Source organism: Chrysochloris asiatica, unplaced genomic scaffold, assembly GCF_000296735.1.
Source record: "Chrysochloris asiatica unplaced genomic scaffold, ChrAsi1.0 scaffold00136, whole genome shotgun sequence".
Lineage (NCBI taxonomy): Eukaryota > Metazoa > Chordata > Mammalia > Afrosoricida > Chrysochloridae > Chrysochloris > Chrysochloris asiatica.
In genome coordinates this window covers 226,016-241,609 of record NW_006408654.1, presented here as the reverse complement: position 1 = coordinate 241,609, position 15,594 = coordinate 226,016, and the positions used below count along the sequence as shown (strand labels likewise).

The 15,594-nt window shown below is 42.3% G+C and overlaps 1 pseudogene; it reads right to left on the bottom strand.

Annotated features, from left to right (window-relative positions):
• Positions 1 to 15,199, bottom strand: part of LOC102835988 — a 160,438-nt pseudogene extending 145,239 nt beyond the window's left edge.
• Between the last annotated feature and the right edge of the window lie 395 nt (positions 15,200 to 15,594).

Below are 15,594 nucleotides of genomic sequence, written 5' to 3'. Positions count from 1 at the left end.
ATGTCAATCTTGATACAATCCTGATATAATCAAGATACATAGAAGATATAATCAAGATATAATCAAGATGTTCTCTCCTAATCCTATCAATCCTGGTATAATCCTATCAATCCTGATATGATCAAGATCTATAAGATATAATCAGGATACAATCAAGATGTTCTCTCCTAATCCTATTAATCCTGGTACAATCAAGATAAGCTTTCCCAAGATGGCGGCTCCTGGAACAGCTGAGTTTCTTGATCCAGAAAATAATGAATTTCTGGATTCTCCTGCAAATTCCCCAGCTATAAACCCTCCGAACCTCCAAACATACCTTTATATTTGTTACAGAGTTCCAACACCAACTCATGAGTCCTCTTGACCCGGTATTCCGTGTTGTTGTTGACCAAGCTCCTCACTACACATCTACCCGATCCGCCATCTTCAAGGAAGGCCTGGTAGTGTAGTGGTTAAAAAAAACAAAGACCAAAAAAACCTGGTTGTGAACCTCACGGTCAGCAGCTCAAATCCTCCAGGCCCTCCACGTGAGAGAGATGAGGCTTTCCGCAACTTGCAGTTAAATAGCCTTGTACAGGCCCAGTATTCCGTGTTGTTGTTGGAGCTCCACACTACACGTCTCGCTGCTCGAAGTTCTCACTGCTCGAATACAGTTCATTACGTAGGCCAAGTTCCACCAAGCAAGGGGCATGTAGAAACCCAAACCCCATTGTGGATATTGGAGACTGGTTACCTGAATAGACATCCATGAGCTGAATTTAATATCACAGGAAGTATTCCAAAGTCAGAGGTGGAAAGTATGTTTTCTTCTGACCGTCAATGTCTTAGAGCTGAAGTCTTGTTTTAGCATGAGATTCACAATGTATGTTGACAACTACAGAGTCTCAGCTGAACCAGAAGCCAAGCCACATAGGTCAGATGCAAGCTCACACTGGGATTGCAAGCCCTTCTTAGCCATTCTGTACCATGAGCCAGCATGCTGGCTAGATTAGTATCACAGCTTATTAGGTTCTACTTGTTCAGTCACCTGGTTCTTGGCCAATACAAACTCTGCTTGTGTTACTGCCAAGTCCCCTGGAATGATCAATCAGGAGCCACTGGAGGAAGGCTGGTACTTCCAAGGGAAAGAAGAGGGGAGAGAGAGTCCCCCTGGCCCTTGCATGCCAGTTTTGTGCCTCATGGGACATCTTTTAGTAATCGTGGTGGTGTGCCATGGAGTTGGTTCCAACTCATAGAGACCTAGTATATGGTTTCTGAGGCTGTACATCTTTTATGGGAGCAGAATGCCTTGTCTTTCTCCCATGGAATAGCTGGTGGTTCCGAGCTGCTGACTTTGAGGTTAGCAGCCTGACTCGTAACCACTACACTACCAGACCTCCTTGCAATAGTTGTGAAGTATGATAGCACTGGTTTTGTGTTAAGGTTAGGTCTTAATGTTATGACAAGCAGATAAAGGGCTTGTTGTTGCCATTAGGGGCCATCAAGTTGGTTTCAACTCACAGCGACCCTATGTGCAACAGAACTAAACATTGCCTGAAGCTGCACCATCCTTGTAATTCCTTAAGCTTCGGTCCCTTGCTGATGCCACTGTGCCAGTCCATCGCATTAATGATCTTTCTGATCATCTACTTTACCAAGCATGATTGTCTTTCTCCAGGAGTAATCCCTCCTGGTAATTTATTTAAAGTATTAGAGATGAAGTCTCCCCATCCTGACTTCTAAGGAGCATTCTGACTGCACTTCTTCCAACACAGATTTGTTTGTTCATCTGGCAGCCCATGGTATTTTAAATATTCTTTTCCAGCACCATAACTCAAATGCATCAATTCATCTATGGTCTTCTTTATTCATTGTCCAATTTGCACATGTGTGTACGGCTACTGAAAATACCATGGCTTAGGTCAGACATACTTTAGTCCTCAAAGTGATTTGATTTTGAACACTATGCAAAGAGATCTTGTACAGATTTGTCCAATGTAATGGGGCTACTGCTGGTCAAAGTTCTCCATCTCTGGCTTCAAGTCCAATCATCATCTCTGGCTTCAAAGTCCAATCATCATCTCTGGCTTTAAATTCATCTTCCACTAAAAGATCTGAATCAAGCTGGTAACTTTTTGCCATGAAATACCCCTTTTAATTTTCTGGAAAAATACTAAGTTTTCATGACTTTTAATAACTGCCAATGCTTTGGGTCAGGTTAAGTCCATCTAGTCCATCTATTGACCTTTGCTTGGCTCCATGGATGATAAAATGGAAAAGACTAAGAGAGTAGAAACTCCCTCTACCCACCCTAGTCTTCAAGTCTCAGGGTCTGGCTAGTATAAAGGTTGGTTATCCCTTCTTCAACGTCTAGTCCTCTTTTCACATCTTCCATGTATTTTCTCTGTCCCCTCTGGAAGCCTTCAGTTAGAAATTAAAAAGAAGGTGCCTCTGCCTGTGTAAGCCATTATACATGTGGTCTGATGTTGGATAAAGGTTGAAGCAAGGAATAAGTGATAGCTCTGATAGCCTTCATTAGAGCCTTCTCTGCTAAGACCAAAAGACCTAGTATAGACCTATCCTTCTAGGATTTCACAGGACACAGTCTTCTCTTCTCAGCAGTATCGTTGATCTTTCTCTGGGAAGGGAGTGGTATGGAGGCCCCAGCATCCAATAGAGTTGCCTACAAATCTCTCCATATAGTCAAGAATCTGACACGAGTAGCCAGACTGTACCTCCTAGACCAGTGAATGTTCCAGGACATGGAAACCTGTTACACCACAGATTTCAACAAGTATTAAGGCTGAGGACCATGAAGATGCCCAAGTGATTTTAACTGTCGTGTAGTCTTGTCCACAAATGGAACTGAGTTCCTTCAAGGCCAGTTTCACTGCAGTAATCATACCACAGTTCCCCATTCTAGGCCAAACTCAGATCTGTACAGAGACCCTAGAATTTCTAGTATCTATTGCTTGCTATCTTATTTTCCCTTATTCTGACCCATCCCCAATTTCCATCCATGGTAAATATATTGCACGATTCCCCATATGTGAATCTTTTTCCCAATTACTGTCAATTCCAGTTTGTCTACAAGCAAAATTGCTGGTTAACCTGGTTTATAACATTGTGTGGGACAGCTTCCAATTAAAACTCAGTACCAAAGTGTAGAAATTAGCAGCATATAGTGGAGTCTGAACATATAGCAAAGGAAACCAAGATTCAGACACTGCTACAAAAGAAATCAAATGTGGACAAGTGGTAAGCACCTCTGAAGGGTTCTGAGAAAAGGAGATGAGTTCCAAGGAGACTGATCTTCCTTCAAGCAGCTCCTTTCAATGAAAAGGGGGCACCTGCCCTTGAATGCATTCTCCTGGAGGGGAGTTAACAAAATCGTGGGAGTAACTTCAGGCGAGAAGTCTGTGTTGGCCTCAAGGACAAGAATTGCAGGCTGGACTGGGAATGTGGAGACGATTGAAACACCACAAAAGACTTACAAGCATCAGGTGGTGTGTGATGCATGGGAGTAGTCTCCCAACCAGCAGATGGTTAGGTTCAACTACAGTTTCATGCTGGAAAAGTTTGAGTTCCTGAAAAGCCAGGGAGAGTGAGCACAATGGACTCCATGGATTACTGACAGCTGGTCTTCAATGTACATCCTCCATATTGTCCTGCTTACAGCATGCATCATCACACTCACAGACTTATGTCACTCAAAGGAAAAGCTGCCAACAAAACTAACTCGGTTTCTCTTCTGAAAACTGAGAGAGCCTCTTTCTTACTCCTTAATAGAAGGACAATTTCTTTATGGGAGAAGGGCACCTTTGATTCTGTGCTCATGAAGTTAAAACCTGGTTCTCAGAGAAGCTTTGGATCTGGATCATAGTATAGGCTACAGCAGCAAAGTCAGAGTGTTAAACTGTGGGCAAGAGGTCTTCAAACTAAAACCTGAATTGTCTGTGTTTGGGGGGCAGAGTGTGAGAGACCAATAAAGGCTAGAGGCAGGAACAGTGGATAGGATCCAGTCAGGAGCCCAGTAACTGGGTTGTGAACAGAAGAATACAGAACAAGTTTGAAGACTTCAGACAGCCTAAGAGACGACTATATACATGAACCTCACCATATGAAACATAGAAATCAAATTGACTACATCTGTGGAAAGAGAAGATGGAAAAGCTCCATATCATCGTTGAAAACAAGGCCAGGGGCAGACTGTGGAACAGACTATCAATTACTCATATGCAAATTCAAATTGAAGCTGCAGAAAATGAAAACAAGTCCATGAGAGCCAAAATATGACCTTGAATTTATCCCACCTGAATTTAGAGAGCATCTGAAGAACAGATTTGATACATTAAACACTAAAGACCGAAGACCAGAAGAGTTGTGGGATGACATCAAGAACATCATACACGGAAGAGAACAAAAAGTCATTAAGAAGACATGAAAGGAGGCAATTTCTTTATGGGAGAAGGGCACCTTGTCAAAATGGATGTCAGAAGAGACTCTGAAACTTGCTCTCCAGCGAAGAGATGCTAAAGCAAGTGGAAGAAATGAGGAGGTACAAGAGCTGAACAGAAAATATCAAAGATCAGCTCGAGAAGATAAAGCCAAATATTATAATAAAATGTGTAAAGATTTGAAATCCAAAAAGGAAGAACACACTCAGCATTTCTCAAGCTGGGGGAACTGAATTAAAAATTCAAGCCTTGACTTTTGTTATTGAAAGATTCTCTGGGCAAATTATTGAATGATGCAGAAAGCATCAAGAAAAGATGGAAGGAATACACAGAGTCACTGTACCAAAAGGAAGTAGTTGATGTTCAACCATTTCAAGAGGTACCATATGATCAAGAGCCAATGATATTGAAGGAGGAAGTCCAAGGTGCATTGAAGGAATTGGCAAAGAACAAGGCACCAGGAACTGATGGAATAAACATTGAAATCTTTCAAGAAAGTGCGGCAGCACAGGAGGCACTCACTCATCTCTGGCAAGAAATTTGGAAGACAACTATCTGGGCGACTGACTGGAAGAGATCCATATTTGTGCCCATTCCAAAGAGAGTTGACCCAATGGAATGCGGAAATCATCAGACAATCTCTTTGATATCCAATGTGAGTAAAGTTTTGCTAAAGGTAATACAGAAACAGCTACAATCATACATTGACAGAGAACTTCCAAAGGTTCAAGCTGGATTCAGAAGAGGCCGTGGAACTAGGGATATCCTTGCTGATGTCCGATGGATCTTGGCTGAAAGCAGAGAATATCAGAAGGATGTTTACCTGTGCTTTATTGACTACGCAAAGGCTTTCGATTGTGTGGATCATGACAAGCTATGGACAACATTGTGAAGTATGAGTATTCCAGAACACTTAATTGTACTCATGAGGAATGTGTACCTGGACCAAGAAGCAGTTGTTCGAACAGAGCATGGGAACACTGAATGCTTTAAAATTAAGAAAGGTGTGTGACAAGGTTGTATTCTTTCACCATACATATTCAACCTGTATGCTGAGCAAATAACACGAGAAGCTGGGTTCTATGAAGAAAAATGTGGCCATCAGGATTGGAGGAAGAGTCATTAACAACCTGTGATATGCAGATGATACAATTTTGCTTGCTGAAAAGTGAAGAGGACATTAAGCATTTACTAATGAAGATCAAAGACCACAGCCTTTGGTATGGATTACATCTCAATGTAAACAAAAATCCTCACCACTGGACCAATGAACAACATTCTTATCAATGGAGGAAAGATTGAAGTTATCAAGGACTTCATTCTTCTTGGATCAACTATTAACACTCACAGAAATAGCAGTCAAGAGATCAGATGACATATTGCATTAGGCAGATCTGCTGTACAAGAACTTTTTAAAGTGTTGAAGAGCAAAGATGTCAGCTTGAGGACTAAGGTGTTCCTGACTCAAGCCATGGTATTTTCAATAACCTCATATGGATGTGAAGACTGGACAATGAATAAGGAAGATCATGGAAGAATTGATGCCTTTGGGTTGTGGTGTTGGAGGAGAATATTGAAAGTGCCATGGACTGCCAAAAGAACCAATAGATCTGTTTTGGAAGAAGTGCAGCCAGAGTGCTCCTTAAAGGCCAAGATGGCCAAACTTCGTCTCTCATACTTTGGACATACTGTCAGGAGGGAACAGTCTCTGGAGAAGACTATCATGCTTGGTAAGATGGAGGGCCGGAGAAAGAGGAAGACCCCCAATGAGATGGACTGGCCAGGTGGCAGCATCTATGGACTCAAGTGTGGCAACAGTAGTGAGGTTGGCCCAGGATCGGACATTTGTTTTGTTCTGCTGTGCATAGGGTCGCTATGAGTCAGTACTGACTCGATGGCACCTAACAACAAAGAGTGGGAAAATGGAAGACCAAGATGAAGCTGCTCTGGAAGAATCTCTGGGGCAAAAAGGTTAGGGAAGGACCTGAACAGTGATGACAAATGTTTAGACAAAAATTACACATTGAAGTTCAGCTAGGGGGTTACAATAGCGAGTTCTACTTGTTTCTATTCCTGTTAACTAGAACATAGCCGAAGTCACTAGGTGAAGAGATAGGAAAACTAATTCTAATCCTATGTAGACACAGACCTTGAATATTTCATCCTGTGGAAGGAGAAACCTCAAGAGATGAAATTTAGGACTCAAAAGCAGTAGAAGCAAAACTTTGATCTTGGAAGATAGTGGACATTAAAACAGTCAGCATGTACACCTCACTAAGAAAGGCCAGTCATGGCACTTTTTGTAGCTAACAAACAATGCACACACAGGCTAAAACCAGCCACTGCTGCTGCCACTGTATTCTTCACACTTGTCTGGAACAGAGGTCCCAAGTAGAAGGAATGGTTAACAGATGTGAGAGGATCAGGACCTTGCCCTGAAGATAAATTGATATTCACAGTATTGAACAAGTCAGGAGCTAGGATACCTATAGCGATTGTCCCCAGACCCTGCCTTACTTCAGAGGGTTTAAGGGAAATAAGTCATCATGTCAAGTCCTGGGACATACCTAAAAAGGAGACCCTGAATTCCATCTAGATTTTAGAACAAAGCAAGATTATTCGTGTATCTCAGTTCTCAAGCTTCAATTGCCCAACTAGTGTAGGTCCGGGTACTAGTATGACTACAAGGATTTTGGAGATGACTACCTCTGCATTTGGTGTCTATTCCAGAAATGTACCTGGGTACCCCAATCTGGGACATCTACTAGAATCAGATTCTAGTCAAATTTCAAGGAATAACACCAGCAGCTAGCTTCTACCCAGTCCATTTTAAATGGACACAGTGATAGGAGGTAAACAAACAGCATTGAAAGACTAATGCAAACCCTTCTTGTAGAGATCTTAACTGTATCAGGTATCCTTGTACTTCTCTTCTACTTGGAAGATTTCCATTATCCATAGTTTAGTTTTCTAGAGAAAAAGTGATCCTTTTTATCTTATGACCATATGTAATGGACATCTTTAGATTTCAGTCAAGCAGCCCACTCAAACGTTTTTATATTTTCTCTCATCTGATAGCTCATTCTTATTTTAATCAGCAGGTTACCTTCAAAGTTTTGTTTACAAACACGGGAGAACCACCAGATATCAGGTTATATGCAAAGGTGACAGGGAGTAAGTATATCAAGTCCTTATCTTTGGACAGCCTTGAGTCTTTTCTATAGCCCCATGCTGCCCTTTACACCAAGGGAGCTCTAGAGTCTTTTTCAGGTTCCTATAGGCCATTGACTCATTTTGTATAACAAAGAACCTGCCTTGGTTTCCTAAGCCCCAGCTGCTACCTGGAATAGGCAAGATCTGTTTTAATCAGAAGCATTCTGTAATAGAAACCAGGAGCTCTGGTAGCGTAGTGGTTACGAGTTGGGCTGTGAACCACAAGGTCAGCAGTTTGAAACTACCAGCTGTTCCGCGGAGAAAGATGAGGCGTTCTGCTCCTGTAAAGATACACAGCCTCAAAAACCCTGTACAGGGTCACTATGAGTGACTCCACGGCACTTAACAACAACAACAACCCAGAATCCAGGGTTGTCATGTGATTTCCAAATTTTTCTTATCCCTGGTGCCCTACACCTTACTGTCTCCTAGGGCTGTGATATATAGCTGACAGTTCAGCTGGTTATGTCTCCTGATGAGGTATCCAGAAATACATACATGGTGAATAGTAACACACTGGACAGGCTCAGATCCTGCCTATGTTCTGAGTGCCTCAACAAACTCAATATCCACTTGAACCCAAGTTGTAGCTCCTAGGATGGTGGTTGTCAATTCCTGATTTGGGTCAGGAAACCATTTCAGGTGTGTTAAACAAGATAAAAGCATGGAATCAATTCTAAGAATATGATACGATATACAGAATTTTTTGTTCAAGGACAAGGTGCTAGGAAAGTAATTCTTCAGACATCTCTTCTGTATATGGAAAAGCTTGTTAAGTTTGGGAACGTTTATACAAGCTTCCCTGGGGCCTGTGTGTGGAGAGAATAACTTGATTCAGAGCAGAGAGGTATTCTTGTCTTTAGACAATGTAGGGAGTGAACAGATTTTACATGACAATCTTCCCTCCCTCCCAGGTCAAGCACTACTATCACAGATGTACCTTTTTAACAGTAAGGAGCTCAAACCACAATAGAGATCAAACTGGAACTCAGAAAAGATGTTTGTTCTCAATACCCAGCTTAGAAAAATGAGAGTGTTCAGGCCAGCCCCAGAAACTGAAGGGTAAGTGTAAAAGGCATGACTATGGAAGGCAAAGGAAATAGAACTGAAAGATTATTATACTGCTACTGCCAAAAACATGGGATTTCTCCATCACTGAACTGGGATTTGCCATGGCTCTAAGGATTCCCAATGGGTAGTGAATACCTGAACATATCCAGCCACTGGCCAGAAGCCTTCCTGGACTGAGGCCAGACTGAGTTACACCAGACACGTAAACACTCTAAAAACTCAATTTCTAGAACATGGCCCTGATGTTCAATCTCAAAACATACTGCCTCAAGGCTTCAAGATGAAGGCTTTGTGTATATAACACTCCCTGAAAATGCTACTTACAGCACAGCAGTACCATCTTGGAAGGAGGAAGGGCAGGGACAATTGTTAGGCTAGGTGGGGAAGTCCAGGATGACTATTTCCCAGTCCTTGGTATTCCTCTCTCTTTTTCTAGAGCCCCTCTGTACTGCATTGGTTACTTCAAATCAGTGTCACTACTGATAATCTTTGAGAAAAGAACTCATGGACTTTGCCTCCAGAGGCACAGGATCAGAATGAGTCTGGCTTCAACAACAGCTGCCTGAAAAACCACTACGTGTGTCCACACGGAAAGGACAATAGGAGTCCAGGAACCTGCTTGTATTATACCTTAATACCCAGGTTCCCCTGCAGAGGCAAGAATTCCCTAGAATGTTAACAGGATGGATCTCAGGGAAAAGCAATGTTGGCCAGTGACTTGGGATACTTCCTGCCTGAAGATGAAATCTGTATCTGTCACAACTTTAATACAGCCTCAGTTAGGGTGAGGGAAGAGTGTGGCAATAGTACTGCAGCCAAAGTTTTATGGATGATGGGAGATCCAAAAAGCCAGAAGGAGTTGGCAAGTATCATGACACCTCATGATATGACAGTAAAGCAGGCTCTAATCCACATTTGCTTCATCCTGTGAAAACACTAGGCAACATCAAATGTTGTGCTTGTTGGGTGAATACTTTCTAATCATTTCCAACTCATAGTTACTGCACAGCAGAATGCAAGACTGCCCCAGTCCAGTGTCAGGATCACAGTTGATATATTTGAGGTAATTTTGTGAAGCAGGTTTTATATACATGTAACACGTGACAGAAAATAACAAAGCTGAATATCCACAGTGTTACATGGATGTAAAACCCATCTCACAAGATTAGATTGAAACTGACAGCCTTTTGCAGCTAGTGAGGGAAAGCTGTTCAACTTCAGCTATAGGCTTGTTTATGACCAGGGCAACCCTGCTGAAATCCTTCCCTTCCTCTACCTTGGAAGCGCCTACCACACATCCAAGTGAAATTTTCTGGCCAGCCTGTGCATCAGCCAAGAAGCTCAGTGGATCTCTGAGGCTTGCAGCACACACCTATACTTCTAGTGGATGCCCGTGGAAGACGGCTATACAATTTACATCAGCTCTCACTTTCAAGAAACAACAGACTTCATTTGCTGTCAGGGAAAAGGGAGGCAAGGTCCTGGTCTACAGCGAGACTGGGATCTCTCAGTTGTTCACCATCTGCATGGATTTCTTCTTGAAGACCATGCAGCTGGCACCTGAAAGAGACCTTCGATTGCATCAGAGGAGTGTGATCTTGCCCACCTTCTGCCTCCATTGTACTCATGGTCATGCATACAGGGGCTCACCTCAGTTCCTGCTGTACAAATCTGAGAGTCTGCCTTTCATGCCTAATGCCCAGGTTCAGTGTTGCCAAGGGGAGGTAGCAAGTTCTTCAATTCTAAACCATTTGCAGACACTGAAGTCTTCTACTGTACATTTCTGGCCTCCATTCTGGCTCCATTGCCCACCACTCCACGGTATCAGAATTCAACAAGAGCCTTATGGCCAGCCATACTCTGCTAAATCCATGATAGGGAGTCAGTCCAGCCCCAAGAGCCAACTGTGACGCTGTGTTTTAAACTCATGGACATTTCATAACCTTTTTAATGCTGAAGGCCTCACTCTATCACACTACCCCAGTAGAATAGCAAAGGGATCACCAGTTGCAAACAGACTGTAGACTGAGGATAGGTTCTCTGGACCTAATTAGACCAAGCCATTTCGCTAGCATAGTGTTTGCTCACTACTGTACTTCTCAGACTTCCCACTTCAGGACTGTTTGGTCCTCACAATGCAACATTCTCCTTTTCATTTTAAGCTAAGGCCATACATAACTGCAACAATGTGGGCGAACACAGTGGCCCAGGAGAAAAGGCACTTAGTTACAAGCCAATTCACTTTGATAGAAGCACAATTTCCACCTTAGTTTTTACATTTTGACAGTCTCTGTGACTTCAAGGCATAAGCAGATCACCATCCAGGCAGGTAAGTAACCCTACTGGGTTTGTAGGTCCCTTGGTACGCAAAAGCGTTCCTATTGAGGTTTTTTGCTATGCTCACTGGCAACCTAAGTCCTTGGGCACAGACCAGGCCTAATGGAAGCAAAGGGGAAGCAAGAGCAACCTTACTATGCTGTACATCTGTTTTGAGCCCTCACATATTTTTAAGAGTACCTCACTGGGCCCACTGGAGGCTATTGGTTGAAGGAGCATGACATTCACTCTTTGGGGTTTCTTCCATGACCTTGGATTTGGGCATGATTCTTATTCATTCAGAGTCAGTTTCTAAGGAATGATGCCCAGATGCTACTTGGTGTGACCCTCCTACCCTTATCTCCCTGTTGAAGACAAAAACTTAAGAGCAGGGATTGAGAAAATTCTTGGCGGGCCATGAAAAAGATGTTGCTGGACTCAGGATTTCATACACATAGCAACACCTCATATAGACATCCTCTATACACCTGTCTACTGGGTCTACTAGAGCTATGTGGCCCCTGGGTGACAGTTTGAACTTCTGTGACTTACCAGCCTGTAAATCTAGGTACTATTGACCTAGATTTTGTATGAGTTTGTATCTTCAAGTACAAGTCTTCTACTTATGCACACAGGCTGCTAAAAAGGCCATGATAATTAGAAGGCTAAAAGGCCATGATAATTAGAAAATTCAAGTCACACATGATCCACCTGGGACTTTCTGCCAGGCTGACCCAAGACTGTCAAACACAGAAACAATTTTAGACATACTGTTTCTATAAGTTTCTTGTTCCACAAACCCAGGAAACAATAGCCAAACATCAGCTTAGGGAATTAAGCAGTCTTACACAACCAGAGTTAACGAGAAGCTTTCCGGGTAGATCATCTCTGAACTTTAGGCTACTGGCTAGGTCCAGTGGTCCCTAAGTATTTATCTGCTAGATTTTGAACTCAAATGAATGGAAGGGAGGACTTGGGGACATAATCCAAAATTTTCTGATCTTATTTAAGGTGTGAGTATAACAATGCACCATGAGTGAGACCTGTCTTAAGATAGCAACTGGTAGCGGCCCGGGCCATATACTGCAGAAAATTAACCTTTCTAGAGATGCATCACTTTGATTGGAAAGTAAACTCTAGTCTTTACCAACTTGTATGTGTAAATAACTCCCAAACATCACACCTATAACCTCCAATTTTGCCAGATCCTTCTGTGACACCAGTCTCAGAGCTATGAATTTCTCAACTGTTCAAATAGCACAGGAAGAAACCAGGAAACTACATCCCCATAGCACATCAGTATGCATTTTTAGTGCCATTTGAGTAGCTTTGTGTCACAAACAGTAGCGTAAGCTAAGGACCAGATGGACCCTGGAACTCCCAAGTCATAACCAAGCCTCCATTGTACTCACAGTCATGCATACAGGGCTCACCTCAGCATAGTGTTCTGCAACCTCTCATTCTGAGAAGATACTATGGTATCAGCTCTATCCAGGCCTAGGAGCTAAGTCAATTCTTAGCTGGAGCACTTCTGCCTTGAATTCAAATTCCTTTAGAACAAGGTGGGAAACCTGTGGCCCACAGACTGAATAACACCCACAAAATCAAAACCGTCAAGGCAACCACAATTCCAGCTATTACATTGTTAAGTGCCATCAAGTTGGTTCTCATTCATAGAAGCCCTGTACAGAGTTTCTGAGGAGCAGCTGGGGAATCTGAACTACCAAGCGTGTAGTCTAGTGCCTCATCCTATAGTGCTATACCAGGGTTACTTAAATGTTTCAGCAAATATAGCAGGCTAATTTTTAAATTGATGATTTTATATGGCCTGTGAATGATATTATAGAAATATTCAAGTGATCCTTGACCAAAAAAGATTCTACTTCCCCTGATCTAGAAGCAAGATCAAATTAAATGTCCCCCATTGTTAAGAGTGTGTCATTGACATACTGGAGACCCCAATATTTCTTCCACTCAACCATTAGTTTCAAGGTCACTATCTTACTTCAAGCAACCATCTACCATCAAGTCATTCAGGATATCAAAGAAAACAGACTTAACATTTACTTACTCCAAATATGAGCTAGCACTTACTAGACAGACCAGTCTTCACTTTGGACAATGGGTGATCCAAGACATACTCCTCATCCCACCTTAGTATTGAAGTTTGTTTCCCTAAATGTACAAAAGTCATTGCTCTTCTGAGTCAAAACTGTATCCAGAATGTGAAGCCTTGTGGAGAAGGCTAGTATCTACAGACCAAGGCAGGTTCCTATGCTTAAATTCTGGGAGAACTTCATGACTCAAAATACAAAGCAAGACCAAGTCTGAAGGCTGCAAAATATGAGCGTGTTTCTATTATACTCATTGCCTGAGTTTTAGGAACTTGACACCCTTGACTCCTCATGACTGATTATCTGGAAGAAAAAACATTCCTAAGGGAAGGAACATGCATCTCTTTCAGTTTGTGACATCATACTGCCCATCCTGTCTGAGGTGAAGCACAGGAACGAAGAAACAGATAAAGGTCTTTCCTTTCAGTCTGACTTCACACACATCTTTGCTGTTGTCTGGAAAAGCATGATCAGAGAACTGCAAATTTTTTGAACTTGTGCTAAATGTATTTCCAACTATCACTTTAAAACCTAATAAAGTGTACCCCAAGTCTTCTGGTTAGCAGGTAACTACGTGGACTCCAAAGCTGTGGGTTGGCTTATTAGACAGTCAGATAGTTTCTAGGGAAAGAAAAATTCACTCCAAGATAATGATTAGGGACTGTCAGCAATGTGACAGACTGCTTATACATACTATGTGGATCCTCTACAAACAATACAGTGTTAGGAAGAGCAATGGAGTCAGTTCTGACTCATAGCAATCCTGGAATAGGGTTTCCTAGGAACAGTTTGGTGGGTTTTAATTGCCAACCTAATGGTTATCAATCAAGTTTCTATATTGTAGTGCCACATACCACAAATATATACAGATGAAAATCCTGAAACCCTGAACTTCAGAAGAAAGGTTAGAGAAATGGATTTAGTGCTTGCTGGGAGTAGCAATGGTGAGAGGGAGATTGATGAACGGTGCGATCATGTTGAGATTTTGTGAGCAGATTTGGCGGAAGGTGGTGGCTTGGCAGAGAAGATTCACACAAGTCAGGTAGAAGGTGCAATTCCTCTCCCCGACATTCTCCATGCTTCCCTGGTAACCAGAGGTCTGACCACCTCCCACCCTCATCAAACCCTGGCAAAGACCCTGTTCTCTGGGAGTTTTGAGCCATGCTAGTGTGAGACAGGAATGAGCTGTTATCACTTCGGTGCCTGGATTCAGATGGGCTTGGATCCAGACCTACAGAACCCCCCAGAGAACCCCTTATAATCAGTCACCCTGCCCCCAGCTGTTCCATGGTCTGACTAAACACTGAAAGCAGCTCCAAAGGGCTCCAGGAACCACTTCTGGATTGAGTGCTCTAAATATACATAATAATTTAGGCCTATTAAGAACTGAAAGGAGCTCTGGTAGCGTAGTGGTTACCAATCGAGCTGCTAACCTCAAGGTCAGCAGTTTGAAACTACCAGCGGTTCCATGGGAGAAAGATGAGGCGTTCTGCTCCCGTAAAGATTTACAGCCTCAGAAACCTTGTGCAGGGTCACTATGAGTTGGAACCGACTCCACGGTACTTAACAACAATAAGAACTTAATCTAGGGTATCAACTCAGCTGTCACACCCATCACCCTCTCTGTGAGCTCCTTGACTGGCAAGAACCCCGAGTTTTCACCTCTCTAGGTCCAACAGCTATACTTTTTCCTTCCCATTCCCTTCAATCTTCTTCTTATGTTCACTTTTGCTTTTCTTTTATTTCTCATTTCCTTCCCTGCGCCTCCCCCCCCCACCACCTTTGATGTTTATTTACTACTTTCTACTTTTTTCATCTTACTTTTCTCTGACTTTTAAAATTTTGTTTTTATGTTTTTTTCTCTTATTTTTGTCTTTTGTAACTCCATTTTTCTTTTAGTTATTATATTCATTTCTGGTTGCTACCTATTTTCCTCCTTTATCATTTCTTCATTGTTGGTTGCTTGTTGATTGTTTTGCTCTCTCATGTGTGTGTGTGTATGTGTGTGTGTGTGTGTTTCTTTCTTACCTGACAGGAGACAGCAATCATGTTCATTCAGCCCAGTCACAACCATACCCCTACAACTCTACCTACTGGGAAAGAGCCAGCATCACCTCATATAATATCACATGGTCACTGACTTTTGTTCTCTTAAGTATATCCACAGAAGACAGTTGCAAGCCTAGGAATACAACATAAGGTCAGAACACATCACCATATCCTGGTTACAGACAATTTTAGCTCCCATGAATATAAAGACAGAATGGCTCAAGCAAAATGACCCAGATGTAGAATCTGTAAACATTTCTTAAAAGATAATGGGACTAAAACCACTCAAGAGAATATCTAGGAACCTTCTAAAGATTCAGATCAAGATTAGTAAGGCGAGCACAGGAAAAGGTATTCAAGAAAACACTAAACACAGATTAAATGCCAATTTTCCA